This window comes from Canis lupus, chromosome 11 (assembly GCF_048164855.1).
Source record: "Canis lupus baileyi chromosome 11, mCanLup2.hap1, whole genome shotgun sequence".
NCBI lineage: Eukaryota > Metazoa > Chordata > Mammalia > Carnivora > Canidae > Canis > Canis lupus.
In genome coordinates, this window is record NC_132848.1 from 57,025,618 (window position 1) to 57,039,347 (window position 13,730).

General features: G+C 37.3%; 1 long non-coding RNA gene across 1 annotated transcript in view; it reads right to left on the minus strand.

Moving 5' to 3' along the window:
* Positions 1 to 5,332: 5,332 nt before the first annotated feature.
* LOC140600222 (uncharacterized) overlaps positions 5,333 to 13,730 on the minus strand; it is a 329,214-nt gene continuing 320,816 nt past the window's right edge. The window contains exons 9-10 of the long non-coding RNA XR_012003440.1: positions 9,285 to 9,424; positions 5,333 to 7,715 (exon numbers count right to left, since the gene is read on the minus strand). This is a non-coding gene — a long non-coding RNA (uncharacterized lncRNA). The remainder of the gene's footprint in view (positions 7,716 to 9,284; positions 9,425 to 13,730) is intronic.

Sequence of the window (13,730 nt, forward strand, 5' to 3'; positions counted from 1 at the left end):
GCTTTATTTCTTTTTGTTGTCTGATTGCTGAGGCTAGGACTTCTAGAACTATGCTGAATAGCAGTGGTGAGAGTTGACAGCCCTGTCGTGTTCTTGATCTTAGAGGAAAGGCTCTCAGTGTTTCCCCATTGAGAATGATATTTGCTATGGGCTTTTCATAGATGGCCTTTAAGATACTGAGGAATGTTCCCTCTATCCCTACACTCTGAAGTTTTCATCAGGAATGGATGCTGTATTTTGTCAAATGCTTTCTCTGCATCTATTGAGAGGATCATATGGTTCTTGTTTTTCTCTTGTTGATGTGATCTATCACGTTGATTGTTTTACGAGTATTGAACCAGCCTTTATCCTAGGGATAAATCCTACTTGGTCATGGTGAATAATTTTCTTAATGCACTGTTGGGTCCTACCGGAGATAACAAGTCTTGTGGAAGATGTGAAGAAATCAAAATTTTCATTTACTGCTGGTGTAAAGGTGAAATTGTCTAGAAACTTGGAAAAACTGGTAGTTCTTCAAATAATCTTGTTGCCAAATGACCCAGCAATTTCACTCCTAAATATTTACCCAAGATAATTAAAAACATGTTTTTACATAAAAACTTATACATAATGTTTATGGTAGCATATTCACAATAGCCAAATGGTGGAAACAATCTAAATGCAAATCTAAATGCAAATCTAAATGTGAATAAAGAAAGTGTGTTATATCCTTAAAATGGAATATGATTTAGCCATAAAAAATAACGTAGTACTGGTATATGCTACAACATGAATGAACCTTGACAACACTAAGTTGCAAAAGATCATGTACACGATTTGATACTTAGGAAAGTGAAGAATAGATAGATTAATGATCTCAGGGCTAGGAGGGCTATGGAAAAAGAATAATATCTAAAAGATACAAGGTCTCTTCTTGAGATGATGAAAATATTCTAAAATTGAGGATGGTGATGATTTCATATATCTGTGATTATACTAAAAAGCATCAAATTATACATATTAAAAAGATGAAGCGTATAGTAAGTTAAATTATATAGCAGATCAAAATCTTCCACAAGAAAAATCCAAGCCTTTATGGCTCCTTTGATGAATTCTACCAAACATTTAAGGAAAAAATAAATAGTACTAATTCTATAAAAATTCTTTGAAAAAAGTGAGGAAGGAAACTGCAACAACTTGTCCCTGAAGCCCTCATTACCCTTTCATGACAGCCAAACTATATGTTATGTGCTAAATTTTTATGTTCCCCCAAAATTTATATGTTGAATCCCTAACCTCCAATGTGATAGTTTTTAGAGATGGAGCCTTTGGGTAGATACTTAGGGTTAGACAGGATCATGAGGATGAGGCCTGTACGATGGGATCAGTGTCCTAGTAGAAAGAGACAACAGAGATACTGTTCTTTTTCTCCCTCCATACATGCTCAAAAAAAGAAGTCATGTGAGCACAAAGCAAAATGATGGCCATATAAGCCAAGAGAAGAAATTTCAGAATGAAATCTACCTTGCTGGCACTTTGATCTTAGACCTCTCAGCTTCTAGAAATATGAGAAACAGATTTCTGTTTTTAAAGCTAGTCTATGATAGTTTTTTTATGGCAGGCCATAAAAAAAATTTCAAGAGAAAAGAAATTCTAGATCAATTTCCCTCATGACCATAGATGCAAAAATACTTAACATTTTAGCAAATCTGATTCAACAGTACATAAAAAGCATGGAAATCATGACCCAATGGAGTTTGCCATAGGAATGCAAACTTGGATTGATATTCAAAAATTAATACCTTTCACTATAATAGTAAAAACCAAAAATAAAAAACTATCATTTTAATCAATACAATAAAAGCACTTGACAAAATTCAATATCTACTTGATATTTAAAATAAAAACTACTAGTGAATTAGGAATATATGGGAAATCTGAATCTGAAAACGAATCTTCATAAAACCTACAATTACTATTCATTACTAATAGTAAATGACTAAGTGCTTCCCCTCTCTATGAATAGGAATGAGGCAAGGATGCACACTTTTGCCATCTCTAACATTTTACTAGTGGTGCTGGCCAGTCCAATACAGCAAGAAAAAGAAAACATACTGGAAAGGAAGAAATAAAAACTGTATTTGTAAATGCTGTAATTGCATAGATTGAAACTCCTAAGAAACCTACAAAATAACTACAACTAATTAGCTTATCAAATATACAACAAATCATTTCAAAATTTGTGGTGTCAGAAGTAATCATTTCTTATCTAACAATTCAGTGGGTTAGGAATCTAGGGAGGTGTAACTGGATGCCTCTTCCTCAAGATCTTTCACAAGGAGGTTATAAAGCTGTTGACTTAAGCTATGATTTCATCTGAAGGCTTAACTAGAAGAGGATGTTCCAAACTTTTCCGCATGATTATCAGCTTGATTCAAATACTTGTGGGCTGGTGAACCAAGGGCTCCACCAGTTCTTGCTGAATATTGTTTGGAGGCTCATAGACTCCTTCCCCAACCCCATCCCCATCATGGGACTTTCTTCATAGTGCAGCTCATAACATGGCAACTCATTCCCCTCAGAAGGAGGGCTTCATGAGGGAGTGCGAGAGAATGGATAAGAGGGTACAGTCTTTCTGAAATGTAATCTTAGAAGTGATATTCAACAATAGTCTCACATTTTCTTCATTAGAAGTCACTATAACTGACACAAAAAGCCACTAATACCTGGAAGTGGAGGTCATTTGGAACCATTTTATAGGCTGCCAATCACCAACACCAATTCTGTTTTTTATATTTTTTGTTTTATTATTTATAAGCAGTTATAAATTGAAATTAAAAACATGAATAATGACAGCATCAAAAATTTATGAAATAGGAATAAATATGACAAATGATGTTCAAGAACTCTACACTCAAAACTATGAAATGCTGTAGAAAGAAATTAACAGAGACTTCAAGAAATGCAGAGGCAATGTTCGCGGATGGGAGACTCAATGTTATTAAAATGTGGATTCTTCACAATATGATCTATAGATTTAAGACAATTCCATGCAGAACCTCAGCAGATTCTGTAGTCCTCGACAAACTTTAAAAGTTACACGGAGGGCTGCCTGGGTGGCTTAATCAGTTAAGTAACTGCCTTTGTTTCAGGGCATGATCCTCAGGGTCCTGGGATCAAGCCCCGCATTGTAGGGCTCCCTGCTGAGAGGGGAGTCTGCTTTTCCATTTCCTCTCCCCCCATTCCTCACCCTCCCCCCATGCTCATGCGCGTGCGCTCTCGCTCTCTCACTCTCAAATAATTAAAATCCTTTAAAAAAATTACTTGGAAGTGAAAAGAGAAGACCTAAAATAACCAGAACAGTTTCAAAAAAGATAAATCCTGAACTTATCTGATTTCAAGACTTAATATAAAGCTACCAAGATCCAAGGTAGTGTGGCATTGGCTTAAACACACAGTATGGTTCAATAATCCAGGAAAGGAAATACATGGTTAATTTATTGCCAGTAACACTGCCAAGCCAAATCAATGAGGAAAGCACAGTTTTTTCAGGCATTGCTGGAACTAATGCATATGCAAAAAAATTAATCTTAACTTTTACCTTGTGCTGTATGTAAATAATTCAAAGTGGATTATAAACCAAAATATTAAATCTTTGACTATAAAAGTCCCAGAAGAAAATAAAGGAGAAATGTTAGTGATATTGGGCCAAGATTTCTTAAACAGAGTACAAAGAACATGAATTATAAAAGAAAACAAAGATAAATTGGACTCATCAAAATTAGAAACTTCTGCTCTTCAAAAGGTACTTGTTAAATAAAAAGAAAACACTAAGCACAGAATGGGAGAAAATATTTGTAGAACATATTAGGAGAAGGACTTGTGCCTAGAATATATAAAACACCCTTAAAACTCAATAATAGAATGAGAGCAAGCTGACAAAAAATAAAAAAACAGTTTTGCAAAAAACACTTCACTAAGAAGATGTACAAAAGACAAATAGGCACATGAAAAAAGCTCTACGGTTTTAGCCACTAGAGAGATAGAAATGAGATTCCATTATAAACCCACTAGAAAGACTGAAATTAGAGACCGGAAAAAGGAAATCCTGCCATTTGTTACAAGGATGGACCTCAAGGGTATTATCGTAAGTGAAATAAGTCAGACAGAGAAATACAAATACTATATGATACCACTTATATGTGGAATCTTAAAAAGCTGAGCATATGGAGACAGAGTCTGGAATGGTGGTTACCAGGGGCTGGGAGTTAGGGGAAATGAGATGTGAGTCAAAAAGTACAAACTGCCTGTTATGAGATAAATAAATTCTGGGAATTTAACGTGCAGCATGGTGATTGTAATACTTTATTTGAAAGTCACTAAGAGAGTGGATCTTATATGTTCTCACCCCCAAAAGAAATGGTAATTATGTGACATATTGGAGATATTAGCTAATTCTATGGCGGTGATCATTTTACATTAAATGTCTATCAAATTAACAAGTTGTACACTTTAAACTTACACAGTGTTATATGTCAATTATATTCACAACAAAGTTGAGAATAAATTAAAAGACCGAACCTACCAACTGTTAGCAGGTATATGGAGGAATTGGATCTTTTATACAATGCTAGTGGGAATGTAAAATGACACAACTACTTAGGATTGTATTTTAGCAGTTTCTTCAAAAGTCAATCATGCACCTACAGTATAACACTGCTATCTACTGCTAGGTACTTATGAAAACGTATAGCCATGCAAAGACTTGTGTACAAACATTCAGAGCATCTTCAGTAGCCACAAGCTGGAAGCAAAATGCCAGTAAATAAGAGAACAGAGAACAAATTTTGATATATCCATACAAATAGGTAATATTAATAAAGACAAATTATTGATCCATGAATCAATAGGGGTGAATCTCAATAGGAGCTAGGCAATAGAGTATAGAGCACGTTAGACATCCATTTTACCTGAATCAGCTCCTTTAAAAATAAGAATATACACTGTATGATTCCATTTAAATAAAATTCTAGAAAATACAAACTGCTCTATAGAGACAGAAAAGAGATCAATAATTTCCTGAGGATGAAAGAAAATTAGATAGAGGGATAGATGGATGACAAGAGATACTTGGAAACTTGGGGAGATTACAGATAATATCTTGATTTTTGGTAATGATTTCACAGTTATACAAATCAAACACTCAAAAAAAACTATACATCTTAAATATGTTTGTGTTATTATAAGTCAATTATACTTACGTAGTCGGTAAAAACAAGCCATTCAGAATATTTAATTCAAAGTACAGAGTACTGAGAGAACCACCCACCCACCCCACCCCCAGAACCATTTTTCACTATCTCCTGACTACCAGGCACCATCAACATGGAATTTCAATAAATGATTTGTAATGGAAAATAAAAATAGGAGGTGTTGGCTAGTTGAAGTATAGCCTCAGTTTGGGTGGCTGTAACAGAATATCACTTATAAATGGCAGAAATATATTTCTCATGATTCTGAGGGCTTGAAGTATGCCAGCCCTTTTCCAGGGTGCTAATGGCTGTTTTCTCCTTGTCCTCACGTGACAGAGAGGGCTGTAGAGCTCTCTGAGTCCCCTCTCTAGGAGCATTAATCCCATTTATGAGGGTCCCACCCTCAGGACATGATCACCTCCCAAAGGCCCCCACCTCCTAATGCCATCACATGGTAGCGGGCTTGGGGGATGGGGGGGGGGGTTCAAATTTCAACCTAGGAATTTGGATGGGGGTGGACACAAACATTCTGTCCAGAACAGGTATCTCAGATCATCACGAATTACTCATTTGTTGATTAAATCAATGGCATTTTGGGGTATCAATTTAGCTAATGCTAAGAGACTTTAAAATATCTTTTTTTCCTGAGATCTTAAAATAATTAAAAATGCCTATATATTAATGGTGATACTGAGATATCCCACAGATTGAAATATACATGATATACTTAAATTATTGTTTATATTTTATTTTGAGACAACTGCCTCTTGGCATTCCTAATTACAAAAATACAATATTACACAATGAACAACATATAACCACCCAAGTGTACTTTTATCTAGCCTCACTCGGCCTTCTAATCTTGACTTTTATTTTCCCCTCCCTTCCCCCTCCTTTTCTTTTCTTCCTCTCTTCCATTTTTTTCTCCTTTCCATCCTCTCTCCCATGCTAATTCTTTCTTTCAAAGCTCTTTTCTCCTTTAATATGATACATAAATTGCTTATTATGTATATCATTACCTGTTCCCCTCCAATAGACTGTCAGCTCTATGAGAACAAGCATTGTATATATTCTCCATTTGCTTAGCTACCTACTTTTAGGCTACTCCTTTCTAGGCTTCCATTAGCAGACTACAGCTATAGATCTTATTGTGTAAGCAACAGAAACTACTTTAAACCAAAAAGGGGGGAGTTAATTGAGAAAAACTTGGTGTCTCTTGGCATTGACATTTGAATGACCATAGATGTGAAGAGCAGGTGGTGGCACAGTAAATTCCAAAAAGTAGGCTATCAGAATTAGTGTCAGGTCACACCTCAGCACCACTCTGATCATATGCCCCTCTCTACCAACTGAGTTAATCATTTGTACTCTCCAAATTGGTGTCACTTACTTATGATTCAAAATTCTGGGAGTGGATATCTTACCAGCTATGTTTGTATTTGATGCCTACCTGTGTGTAAATATAGCCACAGGTGGAGAGAGCAAGAGGCAAAAGGGCACTGAAACAAGGAAGAGTATCTTCAATCAAGACTATAATCTGTGGTGTCCCCTAAAAGTAAGGTTACTGTATAATTAATTATTAATTATTAAGCGAGTCTACATTTAAGAGTAGAAAGGACACGGTGAACATTTACTCAGGATTAACTGGTACAAACAAGGATAGCCTCTGTACTATAGGGATGTGCAGTCAACCAAACAAAGGGATATTAGGGTGCTAATACAAAAAAGGTGTGGTTGGATGTTGGGGCAAAAAAAGATCATAGTTTTGCTGTTGCTGTTTTTTGTTGTCATCATTGTTTCCGATAATTCCACTTTCTCGGGATTGGAAAAAGCATCTTGTGATGGTTTGCTTCCAAGATTCTTCTCATGGGAGCAAAATGGGAGTTCTTCACTTGGTCTCTGGCTCTTTTCCATTCCTGTCCTAGCCCTTGAAGACACCAGGGTCCATAATCCATCACAATTCTCTCATCTAGAACAGAAAGAATGGGAAGCCCTACAAGATCACACTGGACTTTTCCCCGGATTGGTCACACCTTGGATGGTTTTCTAAACGAAGGCTGGAAGCTTGATTGTGCAGTGCTTTGAGTTTCTCCCCAGCTCTCAATCCCTTCCTCTATGTAGTGAATTCTACTACTTCTCAGCTCACTGGATTCTCCAATCTTTTTTTGTAGCATGGCTTTTGGGTCTTTTAAGCAAAAGTATTTCTTTACTTGACCAAAGATAAAGGACCTGAGCCGCACTTTTGGGAATAGCTCATTGATCATAGGTACCTATTTTTCTAGTGATTCATTAAAAGTGAAAGTGATTTATTGTAATGGGATTATGTGGTTCCCAACTCTGAGAGAATATTGAATCCAGAGCGCGACACCAATCATAAGAATAAAATGTTTACTTTCCTCTTCTTGACCAGTGGCAAATAGACAAACGTGCAAGAGCCAGAATGGATAATCTGTCCTCAACTGGTAATTAGTCACTTCACTGTAACTTAAAAAGAAAAAAAAAAAAAAAAAAGGAGGGGGAAAAAAAGGAAGTCCTGTTAGAATTTCTCAGCTTTAATAAATCAAGAGTTCATATGATAGCTATTTAAGCTAATGGGTGGCTTGCCTTTTAATGAGGCTTTATCATTAATTAATCTCCTCATTTAAGGTCTGTGGACTCCTCGTTTCTAATTGCAGCCTCCAGTTTTACAGGTAAAGCCAATATTTACCCCTGTCTGCCCCCTGCCAAAAGCCCGCAACAGACATCAGCTAGTAAATATTCATTTATACTGACAGCAAAAACATTTTTCACGATACTCCAAACCTGCAGTCTCCCAGCTGTCAGCTTGGTGGTGAACTATTAGAACGCCAAGAGCTGCTGACTGGGGATGAGAATATTGGAGTTGAATAAAATAATACAGCAATAGGAAAATAGGAATGTACTTTTTTACGTTTTTTGTTTCTCTTGGTATCTCTTTTGGGGGGAGGTGGCAGGTGATAATCTCTCTTGGGGAAGCTTTGTCTTCAATTTTTACATCATTTTTGCCATTTGTTAAACAGTATCTCTCAAGCCCCTGTCAAGTGCTTATACATGGATTATCTCTTTAAATTCTCACAAGAACCCGATGAGGAACACATTCTTAACTATATTCATGTTAAAATAAGGACACAGAGGCTTAGAGAAGTGGAATAACTTGCTCAAGTTTATCTTTTTAATGGAGGAGCTGATATTTGAAGCAGAAATGTCTGACTCTAGAGCTCTTGAACATATGAAAGCAGCTCAGCTTATTTGGTGGGTGGCTGAGAAGAACTTGCGTGGCATGTTCAAAAAAATTACAAGCGCTGTTCTTTAAAGACATCATTCAAACTGGTTGCATCTGTTATGTTTGTGTGTGTGGGTCTTGAGGTTTCTGTGTGTCTACAAACATTTAATTTTCTCCTACTGTCTTAGCCTAAAAATAAAATGGCTTCTCATGAAAGGTGATAGCTCAAATTCCTCCGGCTGATGGCCTCCATCTATGTAAATGATAGATATTTTATTCAATTTCATTCAATTCCTACTCCACTATTTTCAGAGTCCTTGATGAATGTTTCCCTAAGTGCTCACCAGCATGCCCAGGTGCTCTGGTGACTTCATTTTTTTCTCTTCTATGCATTCCTCTCCCTCCTTGAGAAATACTAAGACCTCACTTCTTCTCTGGTCCTTCCTGCAGTTTCCCTGTACAGTTCCTTTAAATGTTTCTATTGTTTCCAGAAGCCTACAGGGACTCAAGAGCCTGACAGACCCCAGCACAGCATGTTTTAAAGATGATCCTGCAAATATTAACTTCAAGATGACTGAAATTCGATTATACCAAAATTCCTTCTGAAAGCATAACAAATAATTTATAGATTTCACAAAGTGCAATTTAATGCATGTGATTTTTCTCAAGGGCTTATCAAATAAAGAATTTGTGGTTTGTTCCTGACATAAATGCTCCCTGCAGTTGAATTTTTACGAATATACTGTACCCAATAAGATAAAGTATTTAATGATGGCAGGCTAGTCAATTATTCTACCCATGTATTGTCTTACCTTATAGGCCAGATTTGCAATTATTGCCTGCTTTTTAGATTTTTTTTTCCATGTGTACCTAATGAGGGTTTTAGTATGTCTGTGGGCTATGTCCGTTGATGAGTCCTTGATATATGTTGTTTGTTGATGGGAAGGTTCATCTTGAAGGAAAAAAAAAAAGCAGGAGGGGCTGCTCAGTATATGAGTCAACCAAGGTCAGATAATTCACACACGTACACACACATACACACACACACACACACAGAATGTAAGGTATTAGAACTGTTATCCATTTTTAGATGCAAAAATGGAGGTTTTGTATATATTATATATCTGAGAGTCCTTTAATATAAAGTCTATTAGATGAGAATTAATTTTACTAAAAGACCACATTTACTTGACATACCAGGTTGCTTTCCCTATTTTATGAACTATATCTCTCTCTCATGCTCCTGGGCACTCATATTTAAAACTTCAGGATCAATTTTGACTTGCCTTTACCTTTGTTATCTATCTCTTTCAAAATATTTCTCCTTGTACATGATGTAATGAGCACTGGGTGTTACATAAGACTGATGAATCACTGACCTCTACATCTGAAACCAATAATACACATGCTAATTAATTGAATTTAAATAAATAAGTAAATAAATAAAACAAAAAATATTCCTCCCCTTTTTTTTAAGATTTATTTATTTATTCATGAGAGACACACAGAGAGAGAGGCAGAGACACAGGCAGAGGGAGAAGCAGGCTCCATGCAGGGAGCCCGATGTGGGACCCAATCCCGGATCTCGAGGATCACACCCCGGGCTGAAGGCGGCGCTAAACCACTGAGCCACCAGGGCTGCCCTATCCCTCCTTTTTATTCTATGTCCAGCTTAACTGAAAACCTCTCCTTTATGCACAAATGTGTGTAGTAGCAACTTAATCTGTTAAATACTCTTTACTATTCACTTGATCAGATTTATCTCCCTAAACTACCAGTTGTATCAAACCACTCAGTCAGGAATTGCCTCTACTTCCCTGTTGTGTATAAGTGAATGTTCAGTGGCAGGCCTAATATTTAAGAACGTGCTCAATTTTTCTTATTTTTCCTCAAATATAAATTTCTTCTCAATTCTTTTGTCAAACCTCTATTCTGTACATAGCATAAAAAATCATGCTCATAGATGAGGCCTGAAGCCTTTGTTTTTGTTAAAGCAACCTGTGCTTCCTTTATCATTACACCTCTTTTCTGATATTTTAATTGTCTATTGTGGTATATTGAGTAACTACCTTCCTCCAAGATGTCTATGTTGTAATTCCTGGAATCTATGTATATGTTTTCTTATGTAGCAAACTGGACTATGCATTTGTGATTATGTTAAGGATTTTAAGACAAGAAGATTATCCTGGATTACTGAGGTAGGTTCAATCTAATGACATGAGTCCTTAAAAGAGGAGGACCTCTGCCAGCAGAGTTCAAAGTCAGAGGGAGATAGGACTACCGAAGAATGGTCAGGAAGATTCAATCTAGTTGACTGCAAAGATGGAGGAAAGGGACCGTGAGGTAAGAAATGCAGGCTGCTTCTAGAAGCAGAAAAGGCATGGGAATGGATTTTCCCCTAGAGCCTCTAGAAGGAAGACAGCCATGCTGACATTTTGATTTTAGCCCAGTGAGATCCGTTCTGAACTTCTGTTCTCTAGGACTGTAACGTAATAGTTTAGTGTTGTTTTAAGAGACTGTGTTTGTGGCAAGTTGTTACCAGAGCAATGGAAACTAATATATCTATTAATTTGGTACCTTCCTCAATGGACTTGGAGCTCCTTGAGGTGAGGACGGAGAAGCAGAGTTCTAACATCCATTTTCTCATTTGTTTTTGGTAACAGAGTTCTAGTCTTTGTTGCAGTAATACACTAGGCCCAGCTTCCTTTGCATGTAAGTGTGACCCTGAAACCACATTATAAAAGGAAGTGCTTTGGCAAACTATCCAAGAAGATTGACTCTCTTAGGAAAAGTCACTATTGTGTCTCTCCTGATCCTTTCTGCCGCTGGTCTCAAATACAGAGAGGCTTCCTGGAGCTCCTTCAGCCTTTTAGAATATGGAGCATAGAAGCCACCTCTGAGGATGGCAGTCCCAAGAGATAGGTATGGTGGAGTCACCATTTCTGCCCTGGACAGTCGACCCTTGGTCCTCTTTTACTTAGAAGAGATTAAAAATTAAATCTTATTTAAGCTCCTGTGGATTTGCCCTCTTTCATTTATATGAAGCCAAGTCTAATAAATACTAGCACAGATTTAGTGTTGAATCTCCATTGGCTCCTGGCACAGAATATTTGCTCAGTGCTTATTAAACAAATGTTCAAAATCTTTTCTGCCCAAAGCACTCAACTTTCACAGACAATATTGCTTTAAAAATGTAACCATTTTTGTCCAAATTAGGATAACTCCAACCTTTTTCATTGGTTTGACTAGTGTCCCTGCAAATTCATGTCTACCCAGAATCTCAGATTATCTTATTTGCAAATAGGATCTTTGCATGTTTAAGTACTTACGATGACGTCATACTGGATTAGGGTGGGCCTTACAGCCAGTGACTGGTGTTCTTCGAAGATGAGGATGCAAATAGACAAAGGGAAGAAGGCTGCATGATAATAAACACAGAGATGACAGTGATGGCAGCTGCCAGTCAAGGAAGAAACTCCCAGAAGTTCAGGAACCACCAGAAGCTGGGAAGATGCAAGGGAACAGTCTAGACCTAGGGCCTTCAGAAGCATCTGGCCCTGATGACTCCTTGACTTCAGACATACACTCTCCAGAACTTTGGAATAAAAATTTATTGTTTTAGGCTGCCCAGTTTATGGCAAGTTGTTATGGCTGCGCTAGGAAACTAACACATCTTCCATTGCATGAATACATGCGTGATGCTTAGGATAGTCGCTGCTGTCATAAATGTTCCGACATTAGACCTTTTTTATGTCTTACTATCGCTATCATTTTTATTAGTAACTTCTATGTTATTTTCTGATGCTGAATCTCATACTTTTGGTTGAAATTGTTTTCAAGTATAAATATTTTGTGTCTTCAATTAGACCTGAAGGTCCTTGAGGGCAAATATTGCTGTTTATACTTTTTTATCCCCATTTCCATTGTTTGACATGTAACATGGGACCAGGCGTGAGAAGGCAGCAGCCTTTAGAAAAAGGAAAATGCCCCATGGATGATGTTCTCAAAATAACTAGAATCTGCAAAATAGTTTCAGCCTCAGGGAATTTGGCAGACAGTTGCCAGGGTCAAAGATCCCTTCTGACTGACAGAAAACTAGATAAGAACAAGGCTTGAGTTTCTCTTGACACCAGCCAAGTGGGGAGGATCAGACCCTGGCACAGCTCAGTCACCCAGTGATTTTTTTCACCAGCTTTTTTTGGGGGGGTGGGGGGGGCTCACAAACTATTAAAAATATGTGCACTTTTTAAATAAGTGCTTTGTTTATTTAGAACTCTGCTATAGCCAAAGTACAAAGAAGCACATTAGAATATCCACATATAGCTGAACACAGCCTAGAGTAGCAGGTCATTTTTTGTAAAGCAGCATATTTTCTATTTCCAAACTCACTTGTCCTTAGCTACATCACTGGGATGCAAACTTTTCAAACTTCCTCGCCTTCCTTTGTTGTGAGATTGTGTGCCTATACCTTGCTCTCAGGCAGGGCTTGCTCTAGAAGTGAAGCCCTCCCCACTAAAAAAAATATGTTCATGATGTTGGTGGACACACACCAGTCATTTTAAGAGTCATGTCATGGATAAGGGACATTTCCAAAAACGGCTTTTCCAAAAAGAGACATGGAAAAGAACAAGAATGGATTTGAATTCTCAACATTTTAGATTCAGGGAGCTGGATGATGGGTCAGGACTAAACTAGTAGAAGATTCTCATTACACCTCAAGGCCAAAAACTCAAAAGGAGCTTAAATTTGGCCTCTGCTAAATATGTTCCAAGTAACTTTCTCATTGCTTTACATATATTAACTCATTTAATCTTGTGATAACTGATGAGGCAGTCCTATTTGCTATTCTCATTTTACAGGTTAGGCAACTGAGGCACAAAAGTGTTCTATATAATCCTTCTAGGATCTGCTTCACCCTCTGCACTTTCAATCTCGGCTCTTCATCCCCGACAAGGTGTGATTCGGCTACTTTATTTTCCTGGCCTCAATTTCCTCCCCTGTAAAATGCATCTCAACCTATAAAAGGTAGTTCAGAGAATAGAAAGAATGTCAGTTTCTGCCCTGGACCCTTTTAGTGTTTGTGGTGATTTAGTGGGGAAATTAAACTGGATATGCAGATTAACATACAAGTAAACAGATTAAGTTCCAGAGCAGAGGCAACAGCCCTGCCTCCAACATTTCCGGTGTTGAGGCAAACGTACAAACATAGGCCCACATACCATATGTCTATACCCTACATGCCTAAAATGTATAAATCA